This window comes from Mus caroli, unplaced genomic scaffold, assembly GCF_978045245.1.
Source record: "Mus caroli unplaced genomic scaffold, Mus_caroli_1 scaffold_7, whole genome shotgun sequence".
NCBI lineage: Eukaryota > Metazoa > Chordata > Mammalia > Rodentia > Muridae > Mus > Mus caroli.
The window spans coordinates 87,086,943-87,101,487 of record NW_028227262.1 but is presented as its reverse complement, the minus strand read 5'-3'; the positions used below and the strand labels follow the sequence as shown (position 1 = coordinate 87,101,487).

At 36.8% G+C, this 14,545-nt stretch overlaps 1 protein-coding gene across 4 annotated transcripts in view; it reads left to right on the top strand.

Annotated features, from left to right (window-relative positions):
- The window catches only part of Ccser1 (coiled-coil serine rich protein 1), a 1,169,843-nt gene that overhangs the window by 583,816 nt on the left and 571,482 nt on the right, over positions 1-14,545 (top strand). The gene's annotated exons all lie outside the window — the stretch shown is intronic.

Below are 14,545 nucleotides of genomic sequence, written 5' to 3'. Positions count from 1 at the left end.
AACACATTAGCAATCACCACATCTTTTCACTAAAATTGTGTTCTTTGATGAATAGGAGCACAGAGCCCAAATGGAAAAAATAATATTACAAGCAAATACCTTAGAGAGACAAGCACGCCTTTCTCTTGGTAATGTCCTACTATCAGTATCTGAAGCTCACTCTGAGCAATGGCTTAACCCTCATTTGAGAGCCAGTTGACATAAAAATGCACTCATGTTTTCTCTTTAATCTGACTAGCAAGTTTATAAACAGTACAGGAAACATGTTAGCTCAAATTCTGTATCATGGTACATATCATTGTCACACTTTCATTTCATTTCATTTCATTTCATTCATTAAAATACTTCCTGGACAGTGTTCTGTAAATGAAAGAGTAGAAAGAATCAAGAGGCACACAATTTTATATCTATATTATCTAAAAAAAATAAAATTAAATTAAAAAAAAGCCCTGTTGTTTGATCCCAGCATCTGTCTGGTGTGAATGAGAGTTACATATACAAATTATATCATTTTCTATAGTAACTTTAAATGCTTTTCCCTGCTTAGTTTCCATTGTTTATTTTCTGATATTATTATTTTATACTGAATTAAAATATCACAATGTATCTCAGCTGACAATAAAGATATCATAAATAAAATATGAAAAATAACTAGGATAAAAGTTTTATAAATACTTTAAACATTCATGATGTTAAATGTAAATAGCACGATAAAAAGAAAAATAACAATTTTATTACTGATTAGTTGCAAAGACTATGTTAAACTTTTAACATTTTAAATTCAAATAAATGTAAGTTCCCTTTCAGTACTCCGTGGCGATTATGAGACATTAAATGTACAATATAGAGATTACAAAGATAACAAGGTGTTTTGTTTTGTTTTGTTTTGTTTTGTGTTAACATGGAGCAGTATCATTTAAGTGAATGGGCATGGAGATGTTGGTCGTTTATGTGCCCCATCCTAAGGAAATGGTCTTCTCTCCTGCCAAGATTTGGAGTCTTTTCCATGTAAATTGTAGAGGTGCAGCCAGGACTGTGTCATGTTTCCTCAGCGCTCTGCAAACATGCATCCCAAATAGGTGTTATTGTGACTGTGCACTAGCAGTGATCATTTATTGTCAGATCCCATCATAGGATGCAAGGGAGCTGTGCTAGTTTTAGGAACAGTGGGCTACATTGCCTGCAATCACTGTGTGCATAGAGCTCACCTTTCTAACCAATGAAAACCTTACTCATAAGCCAGCTCCATTCCCCAGGCAGAGACAGATGAGTGCAAACGCTTTTCCTCTCTAGAACTTTTCTGTAAGATGGAGCCAAAGCAGCTCTCTTAAGTGCTGAAGATGTCTCTCCATCCCAATACTTTCCTTTACTGCTTTGCTTTCTCCTGCTTTGGCTTTCCGGGTACAACTTTCTATTTAAATAGCTTCATGGAAGTTCTCATCTTACCTAAAAGCAGATATTAAAAATGACTAGTAAAGTTATTTATATGATCTCAATGTCAAGTAACTGAGTTATTGTCTCTTGCTTTTTATTTACTTTATGTTTGTTATTGTATGTGTATATGGTGTATGTGAATGTGATGTGTAGGCACCATCCACACTACGCATATGGAGGTCAGAGGACAATTTACAACTTTCCTTAGAATTGTGTAGCAAGCACCTTTACCCACTGAGTCATCTTGCTGCCCCTGATTTTTATTTGCTTTTCAAATTAAATTCTAAAGCTATGTTTGTTGTACTAGAAATACTGTGTGTGTGTGTGTGTGTATTCTATGTTTATATAAATACATCATATATATACACACACATATACATATATATATATATATATACATACATACATACAAAGAGTTATTTGCAAGCTTAAAACATTCTCTTGTACTTTATTAGATACTCAATGATATAAGTAACTTTGATGTGTGGTATAGATGCTCCTTAAACCTGAAATATTCCTAAAGAAGAACTCCACTCTATGCCTATATATCAAACTGCTATTTTTCCTCTCAACTGGCAAGTTTAATAAGAAGAAAAATGAGCTCAGCCACCACACCTGACATTTATTTTCTCTGTGTCACAGCCATTTCCTTTGATACCAAGCTACAAGTGTGGCTTTCATCTAATGCGAAAAAGAAAGTGTAAGGTTGTGAATATGTTTTTAGTTATTTTATAGGTATATTCTTTCACTAATCTATTACTTCAAACTTTATTCTGATGTCTGATTATTTGGCTATATCATTTTTGACATATCCTTGAAGACACAAATGCTAGGTAGAGGTTAATGTGGATGGGCTGGGTGCCAAAGAGCAGTCACACAACATTAGCCACACACTTGCTACAGTGCCTTCTTTGCTAAAGTGAAATGAAATTGTATGTACTCTTTCTATATTAGATGAGCTACATTTTAAATAAAACTATGCAACAATCTGTTACTCATTGGCTTCACAAGATGGGGAAATTAATCAGAGTGCAAAATTTCCTTTGTAATTAGTGTCAAAAATCATGTTTGTGTTACTATTCACTGCACCAACACTAAAGTTGTAAAGAGATTTCCTGTATCCCTTTTAAACTCTTTCCTTCTATATCAATTGACCATTTCTGAAATCATATATATATATACAAGTAACACTAAACAGACTGATCAAGTTGTAGTAACATATTTAGCTCTCCCTCTCTCTCTTTCTCTATCCCCCTCCCTCCTTCTCTCTCTCTCTCTCTTTCTGTGTAAGTAAAACAATAACAAAAAAAAATAAGCCATAATTTACAGCTTGAGCAAGGCCAGTATATTGAAAGGATTGGGACGAGGAAAGGAAATCTTGGAAGGTGTGTAATCATATTTTAATTAAAAATTAAAATAAATCATTCTTTCTGAGTCTAGAGTTATTAGTAAAGGGTTAGAATTGCTTGCTAGTTTTAGAGAGCACTTATGGTTGGGGCTGGTAACATGATACACTCTACCATCAGATACGTGTTTTCTTACTGAACGCCAGGAGACACTGGCAGGTTATCACTCTCGTCTAGATTGTTCCCCGTAACTTCTTGTCTGGTGGAATATATGGGAAACAAGCTTCTATGTGTGCAATCAACACAGCTTATGAGTTAGAGCTGAGCAACACAGACAGAAGCATCGTAGTCACAGCTACTTCTGCCTCCTGTGACCTCCTTCAGCCAATCGTTTGCTCGGAGTTCCCTGAGGCAAAGAGGGTTCCATAACAGGGCAAAGTCAGTGATGTCAGAGCACTGAGGAAGAATTTAAAGTGTCCGCTCAATGCTTCCCGCATCCTCTCCCTCTCAAACCACGGCTCGGAATTGATCATACAATTTCAATAAGCTTCTCATATTTTAGCTTCTTCTTTTCTACCCTATAGTACCTTCGTGTCCTTAGTAGCAGCCTATGCAAATTTCTCACCTTTCCAAGGAGCTGAATTTTTAGAGGACATACTTGTATCAAATTTTTATATAATATCATTATGAAAATTAAGCTAATGGTTTATAATTATTGTATAACTTGACTTCTTTCACACCATTTTTATTTTGTGATATATATTTTTCTACCTTGGAAATATTGTAAAGTTGACAATTTTTGTTTAAGGTACAGTGAAAAAAAATTCCATTTACAATGAAAGCAGGTGTTACAAAACTTGACCTTATAAATAGTCCCTTGAAAAGACATTTTATGATGTATTAAGATGTCAAACATCACATAAAAAAACTTTGTGAAAATGTGTTTACAAACAATATTGAAATAACTCACATACAAAACACATGTAATAAGACTTCTGAAATCAAATTCATTTTACATTTTGTTACTACAAATAACATGTTGGCAGATTGCTTATTTTATGTCCTAAATAATTGCCACTCTTTTTGTTGTTGATGTTACTAAGGATTAGAGAAACTTAACTCTTGTGTTGCTAGAATGAAAGCCAGTCCTTGCACATTCTGAGTACACAGTCTGACACTGAGTTACAGAGCTAGGTCTAACTTTCAGAGTAAGTAACACAGTGAACAAAGATGGACTAAGTTTTTCCTCAATGCACATAGCTACAGCAAAGCATGGATATGAGTACATTGTCCCAGAACTACAGAGGAAGCATATGCAAATCCTAAATGGTAGATCATGTTGCTGATCCTATGTCTACCTAGCATTCTAAATAATCAGGACCTGCGCTATTTTTTTAACTCTTGTATTCCCCTTTCTCTATACCTTTTTAAAATTTTGTCTTTCTCTCCCTTCTTTTTTATTTTTGTCTGTGATTTGTTTTCATGTTCTGTCATTCCTTTCCTCCCACTTTCTCACCATTTCTCATCTCCTTTCTTTGAGTCCTCCATGGTCAAGCTGCAGTGGTCCTAACTCTCAGCTAATGCTAATGCTAGCTAATTCCATCTATCAGCCTCTAAATGCTCTCCCTATGCTGGATGCTGAGCCTTGCTTTCTATCAGATGAGTAATTATGCTTGGGAGTGCTTGCGATTGATGGCAAGTTCAATTCAATTTGTGTGTGGTTTGATTAAAATTATGCTGTGACTGCTTTGAAATTAAACTAAAAGTAATAGACTACTGAATTTAGATTAATGGTGATAGAGTAGAAAACTCTAGGGTTGTGTGTGTCACATTCAGTAGCATGCCCAGCCCCTTTCTTTGTAAATTCTCTGTAGGTTAATTTTAAAAAGCTGCAAAGCTACAATACTGCAGGAGAGTTTAAAAGCAAATAACATTATAGTCAATTGTCTGTAACTTTAATCTAGAAAATTAGCAACTCTTTAAAATATATTGTTTGTGTCCCCTTGTATAGAACACACAAAAATTAATACTTCATGGTAAAATTACTAGATGCTATTATATGTAGTAAAAGTATAAGACAACTGTAATTTTTCCAAGAAAATTTGTTAAGTAATACAAACAAATCTAAAGTTGTCTCTTGGTAGGCACATATTGTCATTATTGTAATATTTGGTAATTGGCTTTAGGAAAAGAATATCCTGAAATTCTTCACTTAAACTAGATATTCTTCCTAAAAATAAGAATCTACCACAAGAATTTCCTTGATTGTGTCCTAAAAACATGGGATTAATGAGATGGATTATCAAGTAGAGGCACTTAACACTAAGGCTGAGTTTGATTCCTTGAATCCTCATGTTAGAAGCAGAGAATGACTTCTCTAGGTTGGTTCTCCTCTGAGCTCCATATGCATACTATGGGATGAATAGCTAAGATCCTGACTCTTCCCACCACACACTAAACAAGCAAACAAAAATAATAAATAAATAAAGCAGTAACAATTTAAATGGAAAAATATTTCTATTCTAGCTGTGATAGTCAAAGTAGTTCTCTTTATAGAGAGCTACACAAATGGCATGCATGGAATTATTAGAATTTTGATTCATGTTCTTTAATTGTGTGAAAAAGGACAAAGAATATTGTTTAGGCTTGAGTCACATATTTCTTTTAAGATGCATGGACAGCTCATTAGTTTATTTGAAAGTAGTATTTGTGGGTGTTGAAGGAAGTGACATACTGTATATGAAGTCTGCCACCAAATCCCAAAGACCAATTTAAATAGCATTGAAGCATCTTTGTCTAGAATTTATATGGAGCTAGTCAAGCATATTTTCATTTCATTTTGAGCAGTGGAGTCTTGTTGTTCTGCAAACATATACTCATTAAAATTAGTTGGAGGGACAGGAATCTCACCAACTTATTCCAGCAATGTCACAGAAAAATTGTAAGAGGAAAGCTAAGGTAGAAGTGTGGGAATTATTTAAGAAGTAGAGTTGCTGGAATGTGTGATAGATTGATAGAAGATGAAGGAAGCTAAGCATCCAGGAAGACTCAGAAGGTCTTTATTAGAAATTGTTTGAGTATCTTTCACTGGGAGAGAGACTGAAAAAAGGGAGATTGTTAAAAGATGACAAGTTTTGTTCAGAATACACAGAGGTGGCGATGCATGAAGGATATTGAAGTAGACATGCCTGCTCTGCAGCTTGACAGAAATGATAAATGTTAGTTTAAAAAGTTGGATGCTGTTCAGGTTTGCTTTCTGTTGCTGTGATAAACACCATAACCAAAAGCAACTTCAGGAGAAAAGGGTTTATTTGGCTTAAATTTCCAGGTCACAGTGCATCACTGAAAGAAGTCAAGGCAGGAGCCTAAAGGAGAAAATGAAGCAGAAAAGGTGGGGGAATGTTGTTTCCTGGCTTGTTTCCAAGCTCAGTTTTGGCTACCTTTTCTCAGATAGCACAAGCTCACCAACCTAGGGATGATACTACATTCGTTGATAATAAAAAACTGTCCTGTAGGTAATAATCTGAAAGGTAAGTGTGCTGGAGACAAGCCTTAAACTGTGGTTTCTTCTTCATAGTTATATCAAAGTCCCAGCCAATGTTAGCCCTCACAGGTAGCTTTATAAATGAAAAGAACATAAATGGGAGATGTGATTATCTTTTAATATTTTGACTTGCTTAATCATAGATTTTATTTTGCTCCTAGAAGTAAATTTTATTTTAAAGCCTCTGTCATCCATAGAATTCATAGATGGGTGCTATGGACTCAAGTCTCCTTCCAGAGCTGTACATGCTATTAATCATGGCCCTGTCCCTCCAGGCCACAAGAATTTTAATTAATAGTTGTGAAGGGAAATAGTCAATAGACAAATAAGAGAAGCAATGTCAGTGTACAGACTTTAACAATGTGTACCCTCCATTATTAATTAATAGGCGCATGTGACTTTGAAATAATACATTACATTTCATACTTCAATCAATACTTATGAATAAATATTTAGCGCTGGGATCATTGGTGTAAAGCAGTGTATCTTCATTTCTAGTGATATTTTGTTTGCTAATGCATTGAAATACACGTAAACGCTACATAGGATGAAGAATAAATATTTTAGGAGATGGATTGATTATTTCTTTTCTATAAAAGATTTATTTTTAAAAATCTGTGAGGAAGTATGCATGCATGTGCAAGTGCCCATGGAAGGCAAATAAGGATGTGAGATCATCTGGTACTAAGGCTACAGGAGGTTGTGAACAGCCTGACATGGCTTCTGCCAACTCACCATGGTTCTCAGCAATGGCTTAGCCAGGTTCACATACCCTATTATTATCTTTATTTCCGCAGTTTATCCTCAGGAAATTTTTCAAAGAGAAAAATAGGCATTAAAATATTCAACATGACTTGAAAATTAATTTGAATACACTCAAGAATCAAAAATCAATGCAACATTAAAAATATTATATATCTATAACTTTTCTTTTTATTCATTTTTATTCTTTTTTTTGTTTTGTTTTTGTTTTGTGTTGTTTTTTGTTTTTTGTTTTTTTGGGTTTTTTTTGTTTGTTTGTTTTTGAGACAGGGTTATTCTGTATAGCCCTGGCTGTCCTAGAACTCACTCTGTAGACCAAGCTGGCCTCAAACTCAGCAATCTGCTTGCCTCTGTCTCCCAAGTGCTGGGATTAAAGGTGTGTACCACCACTGCCCTGCTTTTTCTTCCTTTTTTTAAACATTAATTTATTTTACACTCCATATTCCATTCCCCGACCACCCATCCACCCTCCAACCGCTCCATATCCCACACCTCCTCCCCACCCCCTTTCTCCATGTGGATGCACCCAGCCCCCACAACACCTGACCTCTAAACTCCCTGGGATGTCCAGTCTCTTGAGGGTTAGGTGCATCATCTCTGAATGAACACAGACCCGGATGTCCTCTACTGTATGTGTGTTGGGGGCCTCATCATCTGGTGTATGCTGTCTGTTTGGTGGTCCAGTGTTTGAGAAATCTCAGAAATTCAGATTAATTCAAACTGCTGGTCCTCCTACAGGATCATCCTTCTCCTCGGCTTCTTTCAGCCTTTCCTAATTTAAAAACAGGGGTCAGCTGCTTCGGTACATTGCTTGGGTGCAAATATCTGCATCTGACTCTTTCAGCTGCTTTTGGGTCTTTGGGAGGGCAGTCATGATAGGTTCCTTTTTGTGAGTGCTCCATAGCCTCAATAATATTGTCAGGCCTTGGGACCTCCCCTTGAGCTGGATCCCATTTTGGGCCTGCTGCTGGACCTTCTTTTCCCCCAGGCTCATATCCATTTCCATCCCTGTAATTCCTCGAGACAGGAACAATTATGGGTAGAGGTGTGATTGTGGAATGGCAATGGGTGGTAGGTTTTTTTTTTTTGTGTGTGTGTTGTATACACATTTTTCTTTTTATTTCTTCTTCCTTTTTTTAAAAACAATTTTTAATTAGATATTTTCTTCATTTACATTTCAAATGCTATTCTGAAAGTCCCCTATATACTCCATCTACCACCACCCGCTCCCCCACCCGCCTGCTCCCCAACCCACCCACTTCTGATTCCTAACCCTGGCATTCCCCTGTACTGGGGCATAAGAATTTGATGACATGACCTTTATACTTACAAACTTGGTTTGGATTCCTAATAGTATGCTTAAATGCAAAACTCAAGCCATATCTTAAGCAGAAAAGAAAACATTACTAGTTATTCCCCTACTTTTAGTTCCAGGTCCTTCCCTCCCTCCCCACTTGTGATTGCTTTCTTCTCTCTCCCAAGTGGAACTGAGGTGTCCTTACTTTGGTACTTCAGCTTGTTGAACTTTCTGAGTTCTGTGGATTGTATCTTGGGTGTTCTGAACTTTTTTTTTTTTTTTTTTTTTGGCAAATATCCACTTATCAGTGAGTACATACCATGCACATCCTTTTGGGTCTGAGTTACCTCACTCAGGATGATATTTTCTAGTACCATCCACTTGCCTGCAAAACTCAGGATGTCCTCATTCTTAATAGCTGAGTAGTATTCTGTTGTGTAAATGAACCACATTTTCTGTATTTATTCTTCTTCCTTGGACATTTATGTTGTTTCCTGCTTATTGCTATCACAAATAAGGCCAAAATATGTCTTTATTTTCTTAGAAAGCATTTTCCTATTTGACTGAATATTTTTGAGGTACAAAGCTAATTTGATCTCCTGTATTTTAAATGGGATTTTTTTTCAAAATCAACTGAGTTTATTCATCAAAAACAAGGTACCTCAAATTAGAGATCCAGATGATGCTCACTCATCTCTGCTTCTCTTTGATATGCATCCTCCCCCATCTCCTTCTGTCCTCTTTGACAACCACAACTCACTTGCTACTGTAGTATACATAGACATGACCTTTACCTTCATACTTTCATGCCTGAATATTTTCCCAAGCAACACAAGCACTAACTCATTTGTGCTATGCTCTCTATTTAAATTGCTAAGATATTCATCCTTTTTACTCACTGATGACATCTAGGGCAATAGCCTTATGATGCATGACTCGGGCAATATTATTGTGGTCAGTCGGCTACACGGTCACACCAGTATAAGTGATGCATGGCCTCCAGTAGGGTGTGTTGCTGAGCAGTGCTCCTTAAGAGGTTAGGTGTATCAAAAGATCTGTGACTTGAATAATTTCAACTTACAATGAGTTTATTAGGATATAACATTTATAATAGAGCAGCATGTGCATAGACAATAAAGCAACATCACAGTAAACAAAATAAAAATTTTGTATTTTTTTATTGGGTATTTATTTCATTTACATTTCCAATGCTATCCCAAAAGTCCCCCACATGATCCCCCACCCACTCCCCCACCTACCCACTCCCACTTCTTGGCCCTGGCGTTCCCCTGTACTGAGGCATATAAAGTTTACACGACTAATGGGCCTCTATTTTCACTTATGGCCTACTAGGCCATCTTCTGATTCATATGCAGCTAGAGACACGAGCTCCGCGGGGGGCGGGGGGGGGGGTTAACTGGTTAGTTTATATTGTTGTTCCACCTATAGGATTGCGGATCCCTTTAGCTCCTTGGATACTTTCTCTAGCTCCTTCATTGGGGGCCCTGTGATCCATGCAATAGCTGACTGTGAGCATCCACTTCTGTGTTTGCTAGGCCCCGGCATTGTCTCACAAGAGACAGCTATATCTGGGTCCTTTCAGCAAAATCTTGCTAGTGTATGCAATGGTGTCAGTGTTTGGAAGCTGATTATGGGATGGATCCCCGGTTATGGCAGTCTCTAGATGGTCCATCCTTTCATCTCAGCTCCAAACTTTAAGGAGTTATTGTATTTTTTAATTTCACAAAGAAGCAATGAACATGTATTTTACTTGAATAGTTTTTTATACTACCATTACTTGTGGATGAATTATCAAAATATTTGACTCTCATTAAAAAGTATATGATCATGCCGGGCGGTGGTGGCGCACGCCTTTAATCCCAGCACTTGGGAGGCAGAGGCAGGCGGATTTCTGAGTTCGAGCCCAGTCTGGTCTACAGAGTGAGTTCCAGGACAGCCAGGGCTACACAGAGAAACCCTGTCTCGAAAAAACCAAAAAAAAAAAAAGTATATGATCACTTATCTAGTTTTAAATATCTATGTTCACCATTTCTGTTTAAGTGATTAATGAGCAAGTACTCACATCTAGTATATAATTCCTCTGCTGATAATATTTAATCGTTTTTAGATTCTTTAACATATTAGTGTTGGTCTTTATATAATTAGTAGATATATAGATATATTCAATCCTGTATTTTACTTTTTCTTATAAGTGTCCTGGATGAAAACCCTTAAAAGACAGTGCCTTACAATACCCTGGATTTTCCATGACAGTTAGATCTGTGTTGGGCAGTTTGTCTGCTGAGGTTTGATTCATGACATCCACTTTTGCTGGTTGATGTCAACTATAAGGCGTTGCTGACTCAGCAAGAGTTCAATGATCTTATCTCCCTTATGCTCACGTTTGCAGAATGCTGTCATCAGCTTATCCCTGCCAAGGAATGGCTGCTTGAAGTATTTTGTGTGCCTCACAATGTATTATTAGAAATTTTATATACATTGGCACCAAATCAATACCACACAATGAAGTGCTCACTCTATTTCAAGTGAATCTCCTTCAAAATGGGCAGCTTAGTGATGAAGCTGGCACGGTGTTACTTACTGATCTTCCTCAATAAAAATATCAAGCAAGAAACAGCTTGGGGACTCTGCCATATTTTCAGGCTGTCAGTGCAGGAAGGTCTCTGTAGTGATGCATGGTTTTGTGTATTGTCAAGGTTGAATTACAATATTGTGAAATGCTGTGTTGTTTTGAATGGTCCTAGCTCTCCTGGGTGTTCGCAGTAACTGTATTCATACCTGATTCTTTCAGATTCATTCATTGTCAGGGTGCATTTCAAAGAGAGCAAATGCCCTTCTGTGGCGCTTGACTTTAGAGTTCAATGTAAAATAGAAGATTCAGAGAAAGTGAACTAAAACATACATAAGCTTTCCAGACAAAGACTAGAGAAGGAAATAAAAACCCTGATTCTGTAGAGTTGGTGACACAAAGGGAACCTGCAGACTTCTCCCAGGCTGAGACATTGTAAGCTAGTGTGTGGACCACTGAGATTCATCTTACAAAAACGTGTGCCATTAGGAAGCAAAGCAAATTTCTTTATCCCATGTCAGCCACAAACTCATAGGTAAAAAACATTACAGGTAGGTAAATGCCCATGAACATTTCTCACAGACCTTACCTAATGTAGATAAAGGGCTATAGAATTGGATTGTGATCCTGACAAATAGAGGTGTGTGTTCAGACAAGGATGCTGACATTGAGTCAATGTTTAGGACTTACTGTGTCAAGGCATTCTTCTGGGCCCTATTAACTAAAGACACATTTACATTAACTGTTCTTCCCCAATCCCCATCATACGTTTCATTGTGTCTTTAATTTCTCACAATGTAACCAAGAGTGAAACTGGAGCATATAACCATCTCTCTAAATAAAGTAAACCTTAATTGTTACAGAAAGAGAAATGTAATTTACTTGCATAAGTAATTCCTTGGGGAAAAGTGATCCATGCCTATTCTCTGATATCATCGCCCATACTACTGTCCCTCTCTCTTTGTTTTGTCTCCAGGCACTTATACAGCCTAATGTTACTGGACCAACCACTAAGCTCATTTTCTATTTCTCACTTGTCCCTCCTTAAATTTATGTACCATGCAAATGCCAGATAATTTGCATGGCTTCTCCCTTCAACAGCATTAATGCCCAGGTAGTAAACACCCTTATAGGTGTCAGATTCACCAATTGATCTGTAGTACCACCTAAACATCATCTGCTGTCATTCATTTCCCACTTCTTTATTGAAAGGAAGACAGAAGAATAAAAAGGTGTCCAGACTTTGTAAGGCAGTTTAGAGACAGTGTCACTCTAAAAATGCGTAAATCCTTGTGTAAGGAGTTAATATACAAGGGCTAATTATAGACAAAAAGACTAAGAGAAATGTTTACAATTGAAGTGAGAAACAATATTTAAAATATTAAGAATAGAAGTAACTATAGCCTATATGCTTTATCTTGGAAGAATTTTTCATAGAGAATTAATTTCTCAGGTGATAATGGTGCAGTCAAATCTAGCAAATGGAGTATTAATATGATAAGTGTCTAGTAGGCTTATGGAAAATGTATGAATTCAGTATCACAGAGAGAGTGAGTAAGGCAGAGAGTAAAATACCAACAATTGTTAATTTCTAAGACAGAGAGGTATATGATGAGCTTATAGAGCTGATTTTAGTACTAACATAATGATTTCCAAGGTAACATGATTTTAAGCCATAAAATTATTCACTGAGCATTGAATTTATGCTATTTTTAGTATAGGTCCTTTAAAAGCCAGAGTACATTGTAACTTAACAGACATTCCAGTTTGAATTAGCCACTTTTCACGAGCTAACTTGGCACATATGACTAGTGTTGATCATTGGAATCTTAGTTAGATTTTTCTTAACCAGCTAATGCTTCATTTGTTTGCTTATTTATCTAATTTTGATTTTTCTTTTATGCATTTCTTTAATTTCACCTTGCTTCCTTTTAAATTTGTCTTTTGTTTTCATTAGCTATTCTTACATGTGTGTATGTATGTTCGTGTGTATATGTGTATATAAAATATATAAATGCAACCTCTCTGTCTGTGTAATTTTACTTGTATTCCAGGACATTTTCAGAACTGACTCTTTGGTCCTGGAGAGCCAATAGGTCCTACGAGTTTTTAGCAGATGACACTGTCCTGGGGAGACAGGAACAAACTCCTACTGACTCTAGATAGTGAATGACAGATTCTTTCAAAGTCCAATTTGCTGACCCAATCTGTTTTATTAGTGTTATTTACAGGAATATAGGTGAGAGGTTACTTAGAGGAGTAGCCATGACGTAAAAAACAATTGTACCACCAAAGCCAACCCGGGTGGGTGACAGCTCACAAAACCTAGAAACCTTTGAATGCACTGCAGCATGTCAGACAGACCAGCAGATTTGACAGTGTCCCTTACAGATAGTGCAGTTGATCTGTGAGCTTCTACCAATTATTTGGGTGATTCTCTGTTATCTTCAAGCAACTTGTCTTGAAGGTTATAGCTCTATATGCTTGGGGAAGGAGAGACCTGTTAATTCTGGTAGGTCCTTTCTGAAGCCATTGAGTCATTTACTTCTTGCATTTAACAAGTTTCCTTTCAGGTTAGAAATTTTTTACTTCCCCTGAGAACACCATGTTATTTTACCTCGTTTTAACATTTATGTCTTACATAGTTTCTTGACATGATGAACAGTTTTAACTGGGAGGAAATTGCTACACAACAGAGATCTATTTATACTTTTACATTGCTAACATGTTTTCAACAGGGAATCTGGAAAGGAATGTGTTTGAAAGCAGGAGCCAGTTAGGAGGATGCATTAGTTCCCTGGGGTTGATGTAACAAAGTGGCAGGGGCAGATTTAACCCACAGCTTCTTCTCTGTAGACTAGAAGTCTGAGTTAACATGTACAGGGCCACATCCTTCCAAGGCTCTGCAGAAGGGAGTCTTCCTGGCTGTTAAGCATTGCTGGCAGTTTGAAAAGTTGTTTGGCTTGTTCTGGAAGGAAAGATAGGTGGGGGAAACTAGGTATTTTCTTAATAGAGGCCTTATCATTGTGACCACTGCTTCTGCCTTTATGTGGCCTTCTTGACAGCTTTTCTGTGAGACTGTCACAATATCTTTCTTCTTTTAAGGATAACAAGCATATCAGGTTAATGACATCCTAATAAATCCAGTCTTACTTTGCATGGTTGTATCTTCCAACACTCTCATGACAAATAAGGTCATATGCAGAGGTTCCTGCTTGGCAGATATTTTGAGGAAATGCCTTCTAGTCAAGGCCAGAGGCTATTGAAATAAGAGGTGATACTCAGAACACAGCTAATATCTCTCTATGCATCACTCATTGTTTATATTTTAGGAGTGGATAAGGACATTGGAAATGCAAATGTCTAAGGTATGGAGCAGATTCAACAACTTTGCATCGTACAATAACAACATCAGTCAGAACTAAGGGGAAAGCACAATTTTGATTAATATCATCCTATAAAACAAAATCCTATGCTGCTTTCCCATTTAGACCTTTATATGAGTTCATCTGGGCTGCAAGTATTCCTAATCATTTCAATCTCTAGCCATACTCACTGCTGGCTTACAGATC